Genomic DNA, 22,946 nt, shown 5'->3' on the forward strand with positions numbered 1-22,946 from the left:
TTCAGTGATAAGTATGCTGAGTGCTTATGACTACTGTTTTTCACAATGAATAGCATTATTCTGCTGTTCTACAAGAACTTTCTAATTCCTGATTCGGCCTACAACTGTATTTGATTTGCAGTGAAAATCTATACTTCCTGAAGCAGAATCCATGTCTAGTGCATGCTAGTACAATGCCAAGCAAAATGAGGCTCTGTCATTTACATGGAGTAGCGAGTAGCACAGAGAATCAGGAAAGCACAGTAAGGCCTAGTAGAGGTTTTCCTAAACATAGCATGGAATATGATCATAGCGTGGAATCCTCTAACTGCAGATAAAGATGGTTCCTTTTTCTGTCCACTGACGTTGTTAAATTATTGTAATCTGTTAACTGGAAACTCCCCTTAAAGGACTAAAAAGGCCAACCTCAGGGGCAACAAACTTAAAAGATCTAACTGATCTTATAAAGTGATTTGCTTTCAGTTTTGCATGTAATGCAATATAGTTGGAACATTAATAACAGTGGGAAATATTGAAATAGCTTAACCTAGATTTTGTTTGGTCAGCTTCTAAGTTCCTTTATAAAATGTTTTTTAAAATCTCCATCCTTTCTAACTCTCCCTAAAATAGTTTTGCAGCAATGAGGTGAGCAACCTGAGGAGAAAGCAGTCTAGGGGGGAATTAGAAGCATGTGGCTTGGATTTTACCAAAGACCAACCAAACTCTGATGCAGCACAGATTATCATTTACACTGTTCTTTGCATAGGATTTGTGGGCCAAGTCCCAGACAAATATTTACTAATATTTGTATTTAGGATCAGAGGAGATCTCTGCGCTGACCTTATGCTCAAAGTAGGTGCTCAAGTCCAGTTCCCTCAGCCTTTCAGAAGTTTACCAACATCCTTCCTGAATGAAGAGCCCCAAAACTGGATGCAGCACACTAAACATGGTCTGTTAAGTACTGCATAAAGGTGAATAGTCACTTCCCTTGATCTGCTGGCTATACTTCTGTTGATACAGCCATCAACCAGTTGTCTAGCCTGTTTATGTCTGTCAGTCTGTTGCTCAGAAGAACAGCTTTGCTCTTGCGCACATCAGCATCCCCTCAGTTTGCACTAGAACAAATGCATGTTAATGTAGGTCAAAGCTCTCATTTTTAACATATGAATTCGTGTGAGACTTACTGTATTGCCACACATCCAGCAAAACAGAAAATCCTAGATTTTCAGAAGTTACAAGCAAACATTGCCAAGTAATCTGTGAATAAAGGCTTCCTAAATTATAACTAGTGAACTTCTCGTACTAGTATTACTAATCTACAGGCCACTTTATGAACACTCAGAACAATGTTAATTTTCAAACTTCATTTTCAAAATGAAGTTTGACATTTTCAAAACTCAAATGTATTGCCTTTGTTATTTCAAATTTTCTCCAGAACAGTTTCAAGGCTGCTGCAAATAATATAGCATTTTGTTTTTCTCTTTTATTGAAATATATCTCCATGGGAAAATCAAGACAAGTTAAAAATAGAGATTAGGTAGGAATGGAAATCTTAACTTCATGGCTCTGATTTGGCACGAAGAGATTAGGGTAGAACTTTAGCCTAAGTAGTTTGGGGCTGTAGCACGTGCATAGGTCCTCTTTGTTCTGATGCTAATTCCAGGAAGTTCTGCACTGCCTCTGCAAGTGGTCCATGGTCAAATATACTGAAGAGAAATATATAGCTATGATTACAACAGAAGGGCATGAGGAGAAAGATCTTCACTTAGATACAGCCTTCACCAGAAATAACCACCTAACATCTGTGTTCATGATATTCTGCGTGGGCACAATTTTTTAAAAGCACTATACCTACATTAAAGAGCTACCTGTTACAGTCTAGCAAATTTGAATTTGGAGAAGGTCACCAATTAAGTGTGTAGCAGAAAATAAAACTACAAAACCAGAGTGATAAACTGTAAAAGTGTAGGAGGGTACAGTGGCAGTAGTTGGAAGGACAGACCGTGATACGTTTTCTAGTTATGTCAGGTATGTATGGACTGAATCATCTACCCATATCTTGAAAAGAAGAAATCTGCTTGATTTTTTGAATAAAATATTAAGATTTATAATATTAATATTTGCCTATTGATTCTCATAAACACCAATCATCACAAGCTGAATCAATTGAAGTCCAGAATGTTATTAATAGTGCCAACATTTCTAAAGACAAAATCCAGAAGAAAAGAAACGTCCATATCTTAAGCAGTTTGACCTTCAGGAGGTTGGTGTGTGGTCCTTTCTGTAAAAGAGGTCTTTAGTTTGCTTTGGCACCTAAAGTGATAGGTTAGTTTGAAATATCTTAGCCACGTAGCATTGACTGACGTTTGCTCTTAATCTTGACAAGAAAAATTCTATGCTATATCCAATGTACTCTTTATTAAATATTTTTGAAAATGCAAGTTGTATCTGTTTGGGATCAGCAGATCAGTTTGACTTGCAGAATTACTTACCATGCTCCCTCATTAGTTTACTACTACATCAAAGTATTAGAATTTCATCCACACCCATCTATAATCGTCAGTGTATAATGTAGATGGAGCTGGAGGGGTTATTTCTTATATACCCCTATATCGAGAATGGTACATCCCATCTTTGCATGTGAATGACCCCATTATTGTGACAAACCAGCCTGTAGATGTATGCTAATATACTGTAGGAATGGGTGAATTTCTTAGCTAGAAAAGTTAAGTGCTTCAAATATTCCTTCCTCTGAAATTTTCTGCATAATGGTACTTGACATGAATAAATATTATATATAGTTCTAAGTAAACATTTGCTATAGAAAATTAATTTTTTAGTATATTTGAGTCCATTGCTTTTCTGCCTGTTATGTATGTTTAGTATAAATTTTTTAATCATCTTTCATCTATTTCCTGTGATTGCTGCATAAAATACCTCATTATTTGGGGAGGTGCCTGAGCATTTAAAAGCAAGTGAAGTCTGATCTGTAAGCTAGTGATCCTTATCAATGCTTTGTGTGAATGAGGATGGGAAAGTTATCAAACAGAGCAGTAATAAATATATTTTGTTTCCCACTGAGCAGATATCTTCTAATTTTAATTTGGTCATCTTCCAGTTAATTTTTTTATATCCCTTTTCCCTCCCATTATATTCAAACCCTTTCTCCCTGTGACTCTCATCATGTGACCTCATCAAGGTGATGTAATTTCTGATTTCATTCATTTCGTTTTCTAATGAATTTTCTCTTCCCCCACCAAAAGTAAGTAAATAAATAAGGTTTTAATTAAGACTCAGTCCTTCTTAGCTGAATTAAATTTGCTTGATCCATATGTGTCCTTTCTGAGCCATCTCCCTGGCTTCAGAAGCCTGAGTAGATATTATTTAGAACTAAACAAAGGACTTTTGAAATATCCATTGTTAAAACAGTAAGTTTATTTGTAGGAGACATACAAAGCTGGAGATGCAGTTAGCTTCTTTTTTTCCAACCCCACTGGTGTACTGTCCAATGAAAACTCATTCTGACAAAGACAGAAAGCTGTGACTAAACAACATTAGTGGATGAGTCACTTAAAGAGAACTGGAAAGAAAGGAAAGAAAAAAAAAAAGTCTGCCGCTTGATAAGAACCAGAATAGTTCCAGATGGTCTCAGTAAATCTTCCCATACTTGCCTCAGGAACGATGGACAAAAACACCCAAAGCAATGGTTACATTTTCAGTAGTTCTTGTTTTCTTCATAGAATAAGAGCTTTCAAGAACATGAGAATTCTCATCAGGTTTCTGCATAGATTAAGATCAATGAGGTCAAGCTGAGCAGCACATTGCTTCCACAGATGCTGAAACTTGTTAACAGCTTAATAAGGATTATAGAGTGTTTTTATGAGGAATGAAGAGTTTGATGACTAAAGACTTCACTTGTATGAATAACTGAAAATATAGGAGAGAGACTTTGCAGAACCCAGTGCAGTCCAGAGCTCCAATAGCAGAAGGTCCCTCCTGAATCCTCGGCTATATTACAGTGCAGATGGAGTCTCTGGGATTTGCCTAATGGTTCTTACTTCAGTAACCACATGCAAGCTATCATGTTTTGAGTGTTTGCATGTTGGGCATGTTTTGGTGGATTTTCACAAGATAAGGAAGATATGTTGGGCCAGGTCCTGTCAAATTTCAATTATTTGTTCCCTAGCTTAGAAATGCTAAAGTTTTTTTTTAAAAAAAAAAGCATGACTTTTTTTCCCCTGTATCATTTTCAGAAGTGACAGAACTATTTTGCCTAGCACTCTTCCTTCCTCTTGCCTTGATTCTGCATCAGAGCAAGACAGAGTTGTCCTGGATAATTTCAACATAAGGCACTAGAGCTGCAGAAGGCTCCAGAAATGGAAGTGAGGATGCACTTGGTGCATATGTGATAAAGGCGATGCTAAGATCATGGTGATGACATATGAAAGATAATGCTAGCCCAATATGGACGTGTGTGTTTTCAAATCACATCAACACTGTAAATATATTATGCTTTCTACTGTCTTTCCTATTTCCTCTCTACACTTTCAGGAAAATACCCCTGAATTGAGAATCGGGAGTGTTTAAAAAACATGCAATGAGATGGTTGGAGAAATGAGGAAGGACAGTTGTTGCTGAAATGTTCTTTGATATCCAGACCATGAAATGGCGTAAGTTTTCTGCAGTGTATGAAAAGCCATGTATATAGTTCTAATTCATGTAGATTAGGGCTTCTGAGAGCTGCCAGTTGATGCCTGAAACTGTCAGACAAGACTTACTAACTGGCAGTTTTGCACAGCCACTGGGCACTGTGGTAACAGTGCATCATTCACCACTTCCTAATCACCCACTGGGATTCAGCACAAAGGAAGGCAAACTGGAATGCATTTTCAGAGAACAATAACAGTAGGCAGCACAACTTCCTCTCAGGAGCTGCTGTGTAAACACAAGCGCAAGTGTAATCACCTTTGAAGTAGCTGGATTAGGTGTCAGGTTGACAGGTTTGGGCCTGGAGTTTTTGGCTGAAATATTACTGCAGATTGGTGTGAAAATAAACAATTGAGTGTGGGCCAGCATGAAGAAAAACTGCTGGCAGCTGATCTTTGAATTGACCCTGCTGAGGCTGTGAGCAAAACAGTGACACTGTAAGACACCATCGTAGCTCATCAGAAAAAAGAGAAAAACAAGTACTACTGACTAGGGAAGGTGTAGTTATGAGCACAGTTGCCTAACCTTAGACGAGCAAACCACATTAAACTTTGAACTTCACATCTCACTCCAGTTTCTGGTCTTTGGACACCTACTTTATTCTGCCATGCACTCTAGAAGATGGCCCCATTCAGCTTTTCACAGGATGTGGACAGAGAAGGGCCCTGAGGGACCCCACAGGAGAACTGCAGTGAGTTGCTGGCTCTCCCCTGCATGTTTTCCTGACCAGAATGAAATCAAGGACTGGGAGTGATGAGGTTAAGTTTGTTTCCCCATAACAGAGATCAACCTGCAAGTGTTCTTCAGGGGTCAGTGCTGCTGGTTTTGCAAAGAGCTGCACAGTTACAATGTGCCTTGCAGAGAAGGTAATTATGAGATTTTTTTTCCTTGGATTTGGCAGGGTTTTTGATCTCAAAGTGCAAAGCATGTTTTACATGGACTGAGACAAGAAAAAAGCTAGCTCCAGGCAACCCTTAGAAACTGAAGCTTCAGTGAAACTTCATCTCAGTGTAAGAAGCACCACAAAGGGGGAATGGATGTTAAATTGTAATTAAATTGTGTTTTTAATACATTTATAGCATTTATGTTAGTAGTCTGGTGTTATTTGAAAAAAAAAACAAAAAAACCCTGCTGTCTATACATGAGATGATGAGGTTTCAAACAAGAGCAGTGAGAAGTATAGAATTAGCTAGGTTGGAAAAGACCTACAAGATCATCCAGTCCGACCATCCACCTACCACCAATAACCCCACTAAACCATGTCTCTCAATGCTATATCTAAATGTTTCTTGAACACCTCCAGGGACGGTGACTCAACCACCTCCCTGGGCCGCCCATTCCAGCGCCTGACCACTCTTTCAGAAAAGTAGTGTTTCCTAATGTCTAATGTGTAGTGTTCCTATGTCAGTTAAAAACAACTATCTACTTACTACAACAAAATTGCACAAAAGAAAAGTTTTTTTACTTATGGCTTCATTTCCAGATTATATGTTTTTGTGCATGCTTCGAAAAAATCTACGAGTTCTTGATTGTTTCCTTAGAAATATCATTGAATTGCTATGCTTTTTGTAATGCAGCTTGTCAAATACAAGAAACATGGGCTAGAATCTTGAACTTCACAAGATCAGCCAAAAATCACTTCCTGTAAGTTCTCTTCTACTTCCTTATGTTTAAGTAGGCGCTATGGGAGTGTTGTGAGCATTCATAATCAATTATTTGATCTAAGGATCAAATCAAAAACATATAAATGACAAACTGATTTCTGTAGCCTTTTCAAGCATAGGTTTGGGTTGTCTGTAAGAAGGTGGAAATAGTCATTAGAAAGTGCAGAAAAGATCATCATCTGAGATATCTGAAGAATGAAAATATAGAAAATACTGCTGAAAATTATCCAGTCCTGGACTAGGCTACTTACAGTACTCCATCAGTAATATCTGCTCCCTGGTTGAGAAAACATGCTTCTTGTGTACACAGCCTGCTTGTAATACATTCCAACGTGAATGTAGGAAAAGGAAGTGTGAGATGCAGAAATGCCTTCTTTAGACATCTTTTAATGACACCGTGCCATTCTTTTTAATGTTGTTACAGTCTGCAAATACCACAAGAAGCATAAAACTCTTGCTTTAATGTTCTTTCCAAAAACCTTTGTTGCAATACTTTATAAATGGTAGGAGCAATACATATAGGACACAGGGCACATTAGATTAAAAAATATAAATTAAAAGACATGAATGACTTAAACCAAGGCAGCTGATTTTAGGCAGAGGTAGACATGGATCACCCTTCAGGATCTGTTCCTGTTCTGGATAGGTGATGGTTTGCTTCCAGCTGGCGGTCTGCTAACTGCATGCAAAAGGCAAGTTTTTTTTTTTTAATCTAGGTCAATCGAACTGCTTTCTGCTGTGATTCTGCTCTCATCCCTGTTTCCAAGATGGTCCCTCCTTTGATATTTCTCACAAGCTAGTTTAATCTTTTACCACATCAAGAAAGGCTTGTACATGGTCAGCTGGAAGGCAGAAGAGCCACACAGCCGTTAGCAGGACTGCAACCAGAGATGGATATAGGTGCCTGTAGACTTGCATCTTCTGTATGTGTCTGTGTCAGTCAGTAAAGCCCTTTGATTCCATCTCAGTTCATCAGATATGATTAAAATAAATGACACACTTTAAATTCCTTGAAGAAATTCAAAATGAACAATTTTCATTTCTCTGTCTTCAATACTTTGTATTATACAAGAGGTTTCCAGATGTCACAGCCTTTCTCTACAAGTGTATGAGTTATGGAAAGCACTGAGGAGGGGAGGCAGACACAGAGGAAAGGAAAGTAGGTGTGAAAAATAGCAAATACTGTTAAAATGACAATGAGAGATCTGTGGGGATCTCTCATGCAGTTTCATCAAAAGACTGGGTGTAAGAATGGAGGATGAGTTGGAGGGAAAGTTGCAGATTTGAACATACCAGTGTTTAAAAAATATCTTTAAAAGTGGTCAGAAAAATGGTCAGCAACATGAATATTTGAAGGATGATCAAACTTCTACAAAAATGAAAGTTATGATACATTGACCTGAAAGGAAAGCTAATGGGAATTTGGGAGAAAATAACAACAATTTCAAAGAAAACATACATCTGAAAACGATTCATGACAGACAGCTGGGGAAGGTGTTGCGTAAAAATGAGTCAGGAGTTCTGTTTATTTGGAACCCATGAAAGGACAAAGAATGTAAATGTGATGGGACTGTGTCCTCTGCACAAAAATCCATGTTTCCATCTTTCCGTATCTGGAAACAGCTTAGAAGTTCATCTTGTACCTAGTGGCAGTTGGCAACAGGTAGCCACTCCTTTAATGTAACAGAGAATAAAGTGTTAGTGCTGATGGTTATTACAGTCATGTTCTCAAAACTATCTTAACTAAGCCATACATTAGTCAGCACTCTGGCACAATTCTGCCTAAGCCAGAAGCAGATGGAATTGTTTTGTGATGAGCTCATTTAAAATAACAGAGCTGAAGGAATTTTGAATGTTTCCAAAGTAGTGTTCTTAGACACACATATACATTAGCATGGTCCATATGACTTACATATTTAAGCAGCCATGCAAATATGAACCAAAGAAAATTAGTTGGTTACACCTTTGGTCTTCCTTTACTTGCTGTGCTATGGGATTTTGAAATCCAGGGCTTAATTCCTTCAGGTAGGTATATATTTGCAGCTGCAGGATTTGGGATACACAGCAATCTTCGGATGCTCACAGCTGCAAATTGCTACCAAAAAAAAAAAAAAAAAAGCAAGGAAAAAAAGCATAAATGGTAAAAGAAAATTATTGAAACACAGGGCATTAAATTTTTCATCAGGGTATGACAATAAAGCCGTCCAGAGTGTAAATGGTCTATAACAGACCTGGAGGAAGAGTGGGTCAAAACAGTCATATTTATGCAAAGAAAGCACAGTACCTCAGCAAAACCAGAGACCAGTCCTTGTCCCTTTAATCGCAAAAATTCTTGCAAATGCAGCTGGTGATGCTCAGAAAGTAAAATGAGGGAGAAACAAACTGAAAACACAACCGACTACTGGGTAGCTTAAATCACATAAATGTTTACATGTGCAAAAAGCAACCATCATTCTACGTAAGTACAAACCCAAAGTGTCAAAGATCTAATGGACAGTTCTGTATTTTTATCCTACCTGATATGATTTCCATTTCTCTGAATAATCTTGTATAAAATTGTAGGTTGATATTCATTTCCAGCAGATAAGTTGAAATTTGGAAAAAGAAACAAAACCACAACTGTGCACATGTAGATATACAAGCATTATGCATTTAAGTCCAAATTTTTTTTAGTGTTAGTTTACTCTGGATTATTTATTTCTATTTTAGAAACCAAGCAATGTTTATTTTTAAACTGCTATAAAAATATTTCAGTTCTATAATAGGCAGAGTAAAACAAGACTCAGTGGGAATACTTTGTTAATGCAATCAAGCATTCTTATTTTTATTCTGCTCTAGGGGCTGTTCCACAACTGCTGCAAAGGAGCTGTGAATTCCCATTAATTTGTGTTAATATTAGCCATGAAGATCCACTACACTTGAAAGGTTCGTCTGCAAAATATTAATCCCATAAGTATCAGTTCTTCTTGTGAAAGAAGAAATCCATGGAACTATTTTGAAGGCATAGTTACAAAGAACAATTGTGTTGAAATACCATCAGTTTTGGAGGTCACCATCCAATCTGAAAATGTGCCTATATTTTCGTTTCTAAAAGGCCACACCAGGAAGCAGGTGATATGAGAGGGAATATACATACCAGAGGAAAGGCCTGGAACTAAGTGATCTTTAAGATCCACTCCAACCCAAGCCATTCTGTGAGAGTGAAGCGTCAATTTAGTAATGTCTCATGCAGATAAGGAAATGCTGTCCTTCTAGACACACAATCCGTCTGCAGTATAAACATTTCTCTTCGCCTGGGGACTGTATTTTTCTTTCTTTTAGCATTATTGCTTCTGTGGGACCATAATTTATTAATAAAAGCTTTGTCATGCTTTTCCATCAAGAAATGATCTTTTCTGAAAAGGAGTTTATTACAATGAATTTATTTTCCTCTGAAATATAATTAATCTTCTAAAAGGCCAAATTCCTTTTTGCAAAAAGCTTGATTTTTAGTCCATATTGTAGTCTCTTGATGTCAATGAAATTAGCAGGTCAGGCAGTCTGGGCAATTGATTCCATTTATGTTTCCGTTCCATTCTGTGAGTGATATTATCTAACTACTGGATAAAATTAGCTTTTGAAAACCTTATTGGTGTTTCCATTTTATGTTAGTAAAATTTGAAGACTCTTAAGAATGTTTAACAAAATAAATTAAAAACTACTATTTAACCATTAAAATAACTTCTTGGATTTATTGAGTAAAACAAGGAAAGTGTGTGAGGAAATTGTGAGGAGTAAAATCTCATCAAAATGTTTATCTGAAAATAAAGTGGAGCATTTGCAGGTTAGATCCTAGCCCACGAAAATCTGTCCTAAATACTCTTATTATTTGAAAAGATCATACATATGGTGTTTTTCACAAAGTTACTGGGTGTCATTGAGGCTGGACTTCCTACTTATGGCCCTTTTTGTGAGCTTCTCATTTTTTGAAGTCTTAAAATTAAGGTCTTGATGGAAATGGGTTAGGTAGTCTATTTTATCTCCTGAGGGACATTTATACAGAGTTTTACAGACAGGATTTTATTTTATATTTATTTAAGCTAACTCTGTATGAAGAAATTGTATGAATTACACTGCCTGCAGTTTGGACAGACCCAGTGTTGAGTATTATTCAAATAAGCAATATTCATCTATAAATCCTTTATCCTTAAGAGTTTAGGCTTCTTTTGATTAGGTAAGGCTAAATATAGGGATATCATACAGTCAGCTCTAGCAGCTACACCATAGTTACCGATTCTGAGATATCTGATATATCGTGAAAAATTTGACATTGCCTAGCCCTTGCCTGGCCAAAATCCCCATTTTCTTTTGTGTCATACCTGTGCAGTATGGTGTCTGTGGAGCACCTTGCAACCTGTTCTGGGGCTTCCACTCACTCCTGAAATTGCATTGCTGGCGTGTTGCATGAAATTGAATGGAAATTGGATTTCATCTTGAACCACAGGGAAATCTGTCATGGTAGTGCACCCTTCTCACAGATCTGTGCTTTGTAAACTTCAGGGAGCCCTGACTGTGCGGGGTGGTGGGAATGCACTCTGGGGACAACTGATTATTTATTGAAACCCACACTAAAAAGTATACCCCCCTATTATCGAGGGCGCTGACCAGTGGGTGTCACCGTACCAGGGTGCTTCTGCTTGTGATTGTAAAGATAAGCAGAAGCAGGACAAGCTGTCTTTTCCAGGGGTGTGGCTTGAAGGAGCTGACCACTGGAAAAGGTGATAATGCTTGTGCATGGCAATGAAGGCCCCACTCCCTGCTGGCTTATCTGTTGGGCCAGGTGTGTCACACTAACGGAGAGAAAAGAAGAGAAAGAAAAAAACTGTGAAATGGGGGATAAAAGGTCCCCACTAAACTCAGAACTTTGGAGAAGAACTCCCAAAGAAAAGAAACCTCTGATGGAGGAATTCCTTAAGAGAAAGAAGCCTGTTAGGAAAGAACCCCCTGGGGCCTACTTGCTGCAAAGCTTCCTGGCTTTCTCCCATCCCCTGTGGTGACTGGACGAGTTCCTGAGATCAACGGAGGCACTACGAACAACGAACAACGCTGGACCCACAGTGGTGACTCTCTCTCTCTTGCTTTCTACAAGGACTCTCTGCTTTTTCCTACCCCTTTTGTATCGCCCGCCTTCCCTTCCCCATCTCCCTAAACAAGTAGGATTTGTAATAAACTGGTCGGGCTAGCAGTTGACCTGTTGTGTCTTTATCTCGCTGTCAGGTATACATATACTGAAAGAACCTCCTCTCCCTCCTATAAATTGGAGCGAGACAGGGGATAACATTTAAAACTGCAGCATTATAACCAGTAAAACATGATAGTGTTAAACACATACATGCAGAGTAGTATTATTAAATGAACTTGATGTTTTTAAATGAAGTGTAGGTAGGTTTGGCATACTGAGAAAGCCATCTCTGTAACCCTCTGAACTCTAAAAAGCATGAGTAATTTTCCATTCTTTTCCGTAAAACCTATTATAGACATGGTATTCTGTTCATCTAAATGTGCTGTTTGACTCATTGAAAGAAAGTAATGTAAATGAAATCTGAATTACAGCTGTGTTGTGTTATAATGAATAACGTCTGCTTAGTAAAACACTGAGTCAAGGACCTAGTTCTCTGTGGAAGGAAAATATTTGCAAGATTCACTGGAAAAGCTGACCGGCATACATCTGTGTGTTCTGCTTCAGATGCTGGATGCTAGAAATAATGCAAATTGTTGACTTGGCTAGGAGCAGTGAAAACATGGTTTGAGAATCATACCATGTTCTGCGTGACTGAGTTTGAGAAGCAAATGTAAAGTCTTAAGCATTTATTTTTTTGCAAAACTTCTGCTTGGTTTGCCTTTCATATTTTATGCTAGTTTTGCTAGCTGTGCTATTAGCTTCAGTCTGGAATGCCTTAAGCAAAGTTCAGCAAGCAAATCAACACTTATTTTTGTTCAAGATAGATTAGTGATTAGCAAAGCAGGATTTAAAAGAGAGTATCCTATTATGGTCTGAATTTTTCATGTATGTGCACGCAGCTTTAAATAAACACGTTAGCTTCCTGAGCACGCAAACTGTTACAGAGTTTGAGGTTTGTGTGATTTAAAAGAAGGCTGCCCTAAGAGAATGGTGTCTGTTTTTCAGTTTCACTGCAAGGTCAGCTCTGGGTATGAGCAAAGCTTCAGCATGACACTGGACTTTCCTCTCTTCATGTGTTCCATTTTCATAAGCTATTTGGAGAATGTGCAATGCTTCTTTTATCATTGTATGATACTAACACCCAACAATTTCTAAAAAGTCATCTAACAAGTACAGATGATTTTGCCTCTTCAATTTGCATTTTGTATGTTTGTGCGTCTAATACTAGTTTTAAAGTTGCAGGCAGAGTTTAGAAAGCTCTTTTTGAAAAAGCATATAGAAATGTAGAAAACCTTTTAATTTACTAGTGATTAAATTAAAAACATGAGAGTTTTGTAGGAAATAAGAAAGGATTTATTTGTTTTGAGCAGCTGCACAGTACCCAGTCTGCTGCTGCTGGAGGAGGGTGGAGCACTTGGGGTACTGAATCCTTCTGCTTGGCAGGACCAGTAGAGGCCAAGTGTTGAACAAATCAGCTAGAAACAGGATCAGAAATTCAAATCTGCACTGCTAATCCTTGTACCATACTTTCTTCAAGCACTGTTTGACTGCCCATGCTGATGGCACAGGCTCATATAAACCTTAAATAGTGCTTACCACCCCAAGGAAGGCTTGGATAACCTGAGAAGAAGAATAAAAGCTACTTCGAGCTATCATCTAGGCAGCTTCTTGTTTGACATTACAATCCCTTGTGTACCCAGAGCATTGCTCCCATGCATGTCCAGAGCTGTCTTCATCTGGATCATTCAGAGCTTGTTTTCTATCCAGACTTGATTTTGGTCCAAGAGCTAGACAGCAGAACAACTAAATGAAAGGCACCCCTGGTCTGGTATGTGCTCTGGGAGCATATATAATGCATTCTTCTGAAGCTGAGAACTTTCCAGTTTTAAAAGCTGTGGTAATTTAAAGAGGGTCAAAAGAGTTGCCTATCACTATAGGGAACACATGCATACAAGCACATGTACTGGCCCACACACTGCAGGGAACTACTTTTCATATTTTTTTAAAGCTGTAAGAAAATGTCCTCTGTAATTGTTGGGTGATTTCCATTCCTTGATCATCCTGTAAGGACTAATGTTTTCATTTCCACCGGGAAATTTTGCACCATTGGTTGCCACTGGTCTTTCCAGTGCTTCATAACCCATCCTCATTTTCCTATTGCGAGCTAAGCCTGAGTGCGTTCTATATAGCTATCATATGGGTGTAAATAACATCTTTTCCTTCCTGGTTGGTGAAGAATAACTTCTCTGAATAATGCATTCCTATTTGTACAAGTAGGAAGACATCTTTTTAGCAGGGAAACTAATTGTCTTTGCTTTAAAATATTTGAGTTTTTTCTTTAATATTTAGTGTTCTGCCCATATTAGATCAGAAAGGATAATGCTAGATATGTTACTTGACTGAGTTTATGTTTTAGAAACTTGTTAGCTTAAAAAGAAATATTGATGCAGTCCATATATATGAGCAACCAAACCTTTTCGTAAACTATATTGCTATCTAAACTCAATTATCATACTTACTTAGCTGCGGTTCTCAAGCACTTAAATTTATTTTTTTTTAGCACACTGCATCTTTATTCCAATTTTGACCTCAGCAGTGTCATTAGATGCTAATGAAATCCAGTGAAGTCCTTTATGAATGACTGTACTAAAATTTACATGCTTTAAAAACAATATTCGAAGTGCCTACAACCTAATTTCCCCCTGCAAGTTAAAAACAATGTCACTGAGTTATTCTTACCCAACAGTGAGGGAAGTGTCTGCCTAGATCCTTTGTAGCTTTTATGTCGCTTGATCTGAGTTACAGAATGAAATGACTTCACCCCAATCAGTACATGTTGTGTTTCTGCTTTCTTGATGTTTTTGCCTATTTTTTTTTAACTGAAGTCTGTGTTAAGTAAATCAAGTCATGATAAAAAGTATTTTATACTTCAACCTGGAAAAGATCTATTCAGGAGCATGAAATAAATTTTGTGAATTTATTCCTGGTGCTAGTAATACTTTAAATCTGTTCAGGTTGTTTTGCATATATTCTTGAAATGAAAACTGTTGTAAGTATATGTTTGTTATAAAGAGGCTATGTGGGAGGCAAAGATTCAATCTCACATTCTATAAACTTTTAGTAAATCAGAATGATTTCCCTTTTGTTTGCAGTCCTGTGAATGGTCATTAATTCAGATCCTTTCAGTAAATCAGCCTTACTTAGGTGGCCACATTTGACTGAAACCAATAGGACATGAGGTTCTAAATAATCAGACCTTAAATGCATTGAATTTCAATTAAAAAAAAATCTGCAAATCTGTTTTTTTTTCTTTTTTTTAAGACAGTAACAGATGTTCTCTTGCAGTTGCCAGTCTCTCTGGCATGCATTGCAGTGACACTTTGAAATGAGGCTTCTTGATTATGTTGGATCTAGGCAGGCCCTGTGAAAACTCCTGTGAAGCAGGATGGAAGAAGAGCAGAAACAAAGCAACCATTTAAAAATATGTCAGTAAAAACAGTCATCTGGGAAGGAAAAGAGTAGTCTGAGTTTCCATCACTTGATAAAAATTATTTTCTCTGAAGACATCCCAAGCAAATTTTATACATTTCTCTTAAGATTTTATATTACTCTGCATTCAGTGACCCTCTCCTGGTTTACATCCAAAGTAAACATCGAGGGAAAACAGGCTGAGGCAACACATGCAGCTTTGATATGCTGCCTCATGACAAATAGTTCTGTCAAAATTGGTGTTCTAAGGTAGTTTTGCACTTTTGCATAAGCAGGAAGGGAGGAGGGAAGGACAGATGAGGACGATGATTTCAGCTCTCACAGAGCCTTCATGCTCAGCACTACTTCAGTGTGCATTAAGCTTTTCTACTTCAAGTGAGATGTCCAAAACCCAAACAAACCCAAAAAGATGTCCAAAAGTTTTAATCTTCGTGTGGACAATGGTGTTGTAAACTGAAAATAATGGCTCTCCTCCTTTCCACCATGAGCTGAATCACAGCGCCAAACATTCTCAAATTTGTATGAAAAGAAACTGAAGTATGAAACTGGGCATGAATCCTCCCTCTATGTGTGATTTCTCATTTACTGAAACTTTTATTGCTTTTTGTTGCTATTAAAGGTGACTGGTGTGGAGGTATAGGAAAGCTCTTACATCAGCCAAGTATAACCATCAGCACTATGCTCTGTTTTTTCAACCTTTACAATTGTCATGATGGGAGAATTACAGATGCATCTGGCCCAGTCGTCTAAATGCAAAAAACACACTTTTACAGCAGAGCTGTAGACTGGCAAGCTGAGTCATAATTTTTAAGCCAAATGGGAGAGACAGTAAGAGCAGCACTTTCAGGAGAGGAACGACCTAGGTCTACACCTGGAGAGCGCTGCCAGGGTAGGCACTGACAACTTCAGTAGCCCTTGGCAGTAGTGTCATAGGAGCATGAACCTTATTCAAAGTCATGAATCCAGAATGCTCTGGAAATGCTCCAGAGCAAGATGTTGTGTAAATTGATTGCTTTATCCCCAAGAGCTGAACTTCATCTCAGGTATTATAGCCATTCCAGCTCCAAAGTGCTCTACATAGCATGATAATTGAGAGACTGTGAAGAGTCGGTCAGGGTATCCATGACTTCATAAATGCTGAAGGTGTTACAGCTTTGGGGTAAGTGATAGTTTGACCCCAGTATTTATCCAAGGAATGTATAAGGATCCGTGCTGCAGAAGACATGCTCAGTACCAGTTTCTGGTTATCTCTTTTTTTCTTTCTGTCTCTAAGTCTGTAAAGCCCTAATGGAAATGTGTTATTAATTTTACAGCTTATTTATGTCTTACTTAAAATTATCAGTATCACAGTGACAAACCAGAAACTCTGCAGTGATATTCCTCTAGAGCAGAAATGAATCACTCAAAGAAAATAGTTTTGAAATATCCTTCCCACTGAAATTGTAAATTAGGATCAAATGCAAAACGCTCAAGAACGTAAAATGAGTCAAGTCTTTAAAGTCAAGCAGTTCTGTTCTCTTTTCTCTCATCAGGACGTTCTGCAAGTGATGCCTGAAGAGTGGCTTTCAATGGGTTTTTTTATGGTTGCAGTTTTTTCTAACATAAATGAAATACAAGGATTCTTGATAAATTAGTTTTTTTAAAATGAGATTATTTCCCAAATTCAAGAGCATCATTATGAATTCTTATTTTAAAATATCATTTTCTTTTAAAACTACTTATAATCACATAGCATGAATCTGTTTTATATACTGTGTTTAAGTTCATAATTATACGAGGGCTGCTCCAAAAGTAAAGCCACCTATTTTATTGTGTTAGCCTGTGACAGCAGAGGCAGCTTTGTGTGGTGTGGCAGCAGAGGTTGAACCTTCCTGACAATATTCCATTATATTTGGTTGCCATGTGAACAGATGGCAGCAGAGGGGCAGTCTGACAAAATGACGTCTGACATGAAGCAAAGGTGTGTCACTGAGTCCCTCCATGTGGAAGATAATGGCACCTGTTGACATTCATGGACACTTGCTGAATGTTTATGGAGACCAAACAGTGGCTGTGAGCACACTGAGGCACTGTGTGGTGTGTTTCATCAGTGGCTACAGCGAGGTGAAAGACAAGCCAAAGCCATGCAGATTTTTATTAGTGCGGCATGCAGGCTCTTGTTCATCACTGGTGAAAAAGCACAGCTAATGGTAGTGGCTTTGTTGAAAAGAGCTTTTTGTAGCTGAGAATTTGCTCTATTAAATAGTGCTATTGTGTTCTTTGTATCAGTTGTAATTTCCATGGAAATAAATGAGAGGCATTACTTTAAGAGAGACCTGTGTAATTCAAGTGTGCGCCAAATTTCTGTAAATGCCATCAAAAAAACTGAACTTCTATAACTAACTTTCCAGGGAGCACATTCTGATTTACTGCTTTTCTGGAAACACAGGAAGGAGCAATACGGCTAGAATTTCTTTCAGGGATGTGTTTTAACAGAGATGGTAAAGGCCAGGTACAGAAACACCCTTTCTAGGATTTATCATCTCTCTCCACTTTTTATTGTTTGTTTTAATTTACTTCTTTATGTTAACATATATGTCTTCTTTTATATATGCAAGGTCAACATTCAAGTGGGCTTAGGGTAAGGTCAAAGTCTTCTTCACACTTATAACTCTCAAAGTCTTGTTCCCTCTTGCATTTTCCAGCCCAAGCTTTCAGCAGTCATTTGGAGAGATGAATGAGAAAGGAAAATTTCTGGGGGCTGAGCAGCAGTTTAATATTCAAAAGTGAAATGACTCCCAGATGAAAAGTGCAAACCAGACAACCCACCAGACACAAACCTTGGCCCATAACCTGCAGATAAATCTGTTTGTGTGGACAATTACCTACACAGTCAAATGATGTCAGTGGAAACCAATGCAGACGTAAGGATTTGAGGGCAGAAGCTTGGCTCTGCTCAGGTTAGGGAAGCTACTCAGGTATTTCATTTCTTTGTGAAGTGAGACAGATGTTAGATGCTTCCTTCCATTACACATTTTTTCAGTACGCCATTATTCAGTTCAAGCTACCTAGAATTGCTGTCTGTCAGGCTGAGCTGGGTATTGCGCTCATCCATCATTACTGAGAAGCTAGTTGCGTATGTTAGAGAAGGGCATGAGTGGAAATAAGATTTTTCATCCAGTTATGGTCTCCTTATTCCACACAACAACAAGTTTTTATTGAGTCTTGCACAGTTTTTGGTCTTGCCCAAGGAGAGATATAAAGCAAGAAAAAGTGAAAATGGACTTGTAGCCGAGTTTAATGGGAGAGTTGGCTATTATGTAACTAATTTAAAACAGTGGCACTGTAATTCTGCGCTTTCATGAGAAAATTCTTTGTGACTAAAATCTTACACCTGTTTATAAATACCAAAGTTACTATCTATGCGTATTCTTTTATACTCCCCTCATCACTTAAGAAATACAGAAGAAATATGTTTTATGAATTTACTCCAGAATGTTTTTATTCCAAACTTAGATACGTATTTTGTAAATATTTTTAGGCCTAATTCCTCTTATTGTCTCTTTTTGGTTTCTCCTGTCCTGATTTTGCATACTAGCTAAGAAGTAACAGATGTCCCACTAATTACTAATGTAGAAGACTGAATTGCCTCTTGGAAGTCTTCAGAGGACAAAAGAGAAGTCTTCTAAATAATTCAGACTTCCTTGTCTCTTTTCCTTTACTCTACTCTTGTTCACTTTAGTTTCCTGTGCTCCTTAAAATTACCTTTTTCTCACTATGTTCATAATGCTCTTCTGAAAGTGTTTTCTCCCAGCAATCAAAGCTAGTTTAGACTAGCTTTCAATGGACTGAACCCAGAAGCTACTGAGCACCCAAACTTTCCTGTAAAATGTATGATGCATCTGTCAGGTGCATCATATAATAATTACATGTTGTTTTTTTTTCTGAAGTAAATTATTTTTATTTAAAAAAATCTCCCTCTTCTGTCCTGTATAATTCTGGGTTTATAGTGTTGTACAGGAAGCATGCAAGCTTTATCTTCAAATACTTAGAATAATCCGTATGTATACATAAATATATGTACTTAATATTTTCCAATATTGCAAAGGCAAAATTCTCACTGAGTGCAAACTGAAAAGCAAGGCTTCTGACTTGATTTTCCGGTGGGCAGAAAAGAGAAATAAGTCACACTGTTAACCACCTGAAAGTTTTTCTCATGTCTCTCTATGACTAGATATATCACTTATTTCTTATTTCTTTTATAGCTATGATTTAGGTTTTTTTTTGTCTTGCTTTTCATCATCTCTTGTTTCCAGGAATAGGTAACAGCCATCATTCATCTCATTTTGATTGTAACATATTTAGGTCTACCTTTCAGCTTCAGAGGATATTTATGTAAAACAACTAACTGTCCCAATTTCAGTTTGTGACGTTGTATATACATTCAACTGACAGTTTCAAGACAATATATTAAGTAATTTCATGTTTTCATATAGAGGACATGACTAGGAACAAACTTTGGCTAGGAACAAAGCACATGACTGAGGAGTTCTGCTGTCAATACCTGTTGTCCTGCCTGATTTTATCAAGTTAACATAGGTCTGCCATTTAAAACCATTTGGTTCTTCCACTAGCAAATCTCTCAGGTAGAATAATTCAGTTCATAAATAAAGTTCTGACATAAATGTTTGTAAGGATCACAGCACGATAGCTTACATGTACACTTTAAGATACTACAGTGAATGCACTTTGAAAGACAATGCAAGATCATTATCGTAGAACATTGAATGTTAATGATACTGAAGACCTCTTATTTTAAATGATATTTCTGAGTTGATTAATTTTAGCTGTTATCCGAATTACATAAAATTCATTCAAGGAGAATCAGTGTATGGAATAGTAGGCCAGTATCTCATGGAGCATGTTGTGAAGGCTAGAGCTTCCCATATCACATCACAATCTCAGTTCTGTATGAAAAAGGACTCTCAGTCTCTCCAACAGCTATTTCATGACTTTGTTCACTTTAAAAAATACGAACTGCTGTGATTTTGACTAAGTCTTTTCTCTGGCACAACTGAACTGTTTTATAGGATTCAAATCTTCCCATGCTTCTGCTCACATCTCTGTCAATGCAACCAAGTTCTGCAGCTAGAAAGCCAGAATGCATGGAAGGCAGCCATGCAGCTGGCATTGGTGGATTTAAAAGATAGGAATCAGAGAGCAGAGAGTCCTTGAAAGTGGATGGCTCTCAGATGAGGCCATAGCCATTGCACTTGACAGACCTTTCCATTCATTCCTTCTGGTCTCTGCTAATAGCATCCCAGCCTTCACAAAACATGCTTCCAAAAAAGCTTGTACTAAGTGGAAAGGAAAAATGTTTTACCTGCTGTGTGCAAGCTTTTTACTATAGATGTGTGTTTGGCATTCAGAAATCCATAAGACTTATTTTCTTCTTTGCCACACATTCTGATTCTCTTTTAAGTATTACTGGAGTGGAACACTGGGTAAATCATTGAGAACCTTTGCTTTCACTATCTGCTGTGCATTCATGCGCTTAACAAGAGCATACACAAGGACATTCACAGTAAGTACAATACAAATTCTGAATATCCTTGTGTTTTACTGCTTAACATCCTGGTTATGCATAGCAAGCAATGTTTGCATTAACTCCGACGGATGGCCTTCTTGATCACTTGTGTTGTAGTCCAGCTCTGTTGCTTGTTAAGAGCTGTCTGCGCAAAAAGTCGGAGTATTCCTGTAGGCTACAGTGCTTCCTGCATGTTTTGTTACTGATACATCTCATGAAATATTTATTTAAAACATATAATGATGCTGATATTTTAATCCCATTTCATTAGTGCACTTTTTTTTCCTTACATAAAATTATTCACATTAGAAGAATGATTCACTTTAAATTATAAATTAAGCTTAAAATAAAAGATTATGTTAAACTTATCTTAGATAGATAAGGTTAAAATCTAGGAGGTAGTGCTTTAGACCATGATCCAGAAGAGCTTTTTTGAAATGCCCTGACCAAAGTGGGATTATTCCAGTATTTAACATTAAGTGTAATAGCTTTGCTGAACTAGAGCTTTGTTTTACTATAATACCTTTTTTGTTTTTATAGACTTAACAGGAAGTATAGGAAAGCTAAACATAACAACCTTTAACAAGGTCTGTGCAACTTCCCTGTTATATAAATATTCTGAGACAAAAGAGAAACACAACCAGAAGCAGCACTAGAGAAATCAAATTCAAGGCAAATGTGAGTAAAAGCTTTCTCTTGAAAGATTGTACAGAAAACTGTAGAATATTTTTAAGACTGATACATTTTTATATTTCTTGTTATTACAAGCATCAGAAATCCTTCCCATCCTCAACTAATGTTTAAGCCTAAAAACTTCCTCATACCCACTGAGAAAGTGTCTCTGAAGAAAGTAGGAGTTAATACCGCTACCATATCCTGCAGCAATAAGCTCTACATTCTTATGTGAGAGACAGTATTTTTAAATAATTTTTTTGCTCCACTAGACACATAGAACTGGAAGGTTAGTGTTGTGATGCCATTCTTGCATTGGACACCTGTATATTTTCTCTCCCATATAATTTTTTGTAGTATTGTAATCTTTTATTCCCAGTTTCAGAGGGTCAAGTATTCTGTAACCCATTAGAGTCCCATAGTGTCTTTTCCTCATCTCAGCCTTTAATGATTTCCTATCATATTTTTCAGTTTTGAGAACTAAGCATAGTTTGCTGTTGCATTTACTGTGGGTAATCTCAGTGTAAATAAATAAACAAGTGAGAAGGAGAACTGGTTCATGTAAACAACTTTGAACAAGTATTAAGATATTTTAGCTAATTCTGGGAAGATTATCTCATAGGATTATATTTTGAAAAGAGAAATTATTACAGATGTGAGGTAGCTTTTAGGTCAGTTTTAAGAGAGTACTTCACTTAGCAGTTTATCTTCCTCTGCTCTTCATAGTTTATCAGAATGCATAAACCATGATAGTAGGATGTTTGTGTATTTTGCTCTGTTTTCTTTTTAGAAAATTATTGTTTGTGTTTTGGTAGCTTCTGATGAGTGTGTCATATGATTCACCCCTATTAATTCCAGCTACCATAATCAAAACAGCTGATTTCTCTAAGAGAAAATATTCTGGACATTCCAATGATTACTGTCCATAAGACCAAACTGTTCACTCTGGGTTTTATAGAGGTTTTGAATGTTTACATAAAATACAGTTTTTGAACAGTCGTGTAATCTTTATGATTATGTAATCTTGCATTATAATTCTAAAAATGATTTAAAAATATAGGTCACAAAGCACCACAGAAATGATTCTGAAATGAAAAAGTTGCAATATAATTTACAGGAAATACTCTGGCACTTCTTTTCTCTGTCCATTTCTGACCCAGCCCCATTGTTGCTTTCAGCGTACTTGAAAAGTCTGTAGTTCTCATTCCTGGCAGGATTATCCATGCTCTTTTTACCAAAGAGTGAACATACAGACGATGAGCTGAGCTCTATGGGGAGAAAAAAGGGAAAGGAAATGTTCTATTTCTTTTTAAGTCCCTTTTGCTCAGTCACAGAGCAGTTTCATACTTTTGTATCCTGGCATGTTGTCTAGAGACCTTGAGAAGCAAACAGCTAGAGGAAGGTTTTTCGGAGGTGAATAAGGAATGACTGTGTGCTGCCCTGAACTACATCGGGTACCCAGTGAAACTTTCAAACAGCCTCATCAAAGTACACAAAGGATTATTTCTACAAACAGTGCAGATCAAACTGTCAAGGCCATGGGCCTTTCCATGGCATCTTCTGAATGCTGTTTGTAGAGGTCCACAGCCTTCCTGGAGGTTTCATAAAGAAAAAAAAAAAAAAACATAGAAAAAACATCACATTTGGAAACTATTAAACACCAAACATCACTTGTGGCTTAGGAAATCCCTTAGCTATTAATCGCTAG

General features: G+C 37.4%; 1 long non-coding RNA gene across 2 annotated transcripts in view; it reads left to right on the forward strand.

Moving 5' to 3' along the window:
• Positions 1–11,561, forward strand: part of LOC110400380 — a 112,786-nt gene extending 101,225 nt beyond the window's left edge. For both annotated transcript variants that reach the window (XR_002439778.1, XR_002439779.1), the window contains one exon: positions 9,189–11,561. This is a non-coding gene — a long non-coding RNA (uncharacterized LOC110400380). The remainder of the gene's footprint in view (positions 1–9,188) is intronic.

This window comes from Numida meleagris, chromosome 5, assembly GCF_002078875.1.
Source record: "Numida meleagris isolate 19003 breed g44 Domestic line chromosome 5, NumMel1.0, whole genome shotgun sequence".
NCBI lineage: Eukaryota > Metazoa > Chordata > Aves > Galliformes > Numididae > Numida > Numida meleagris.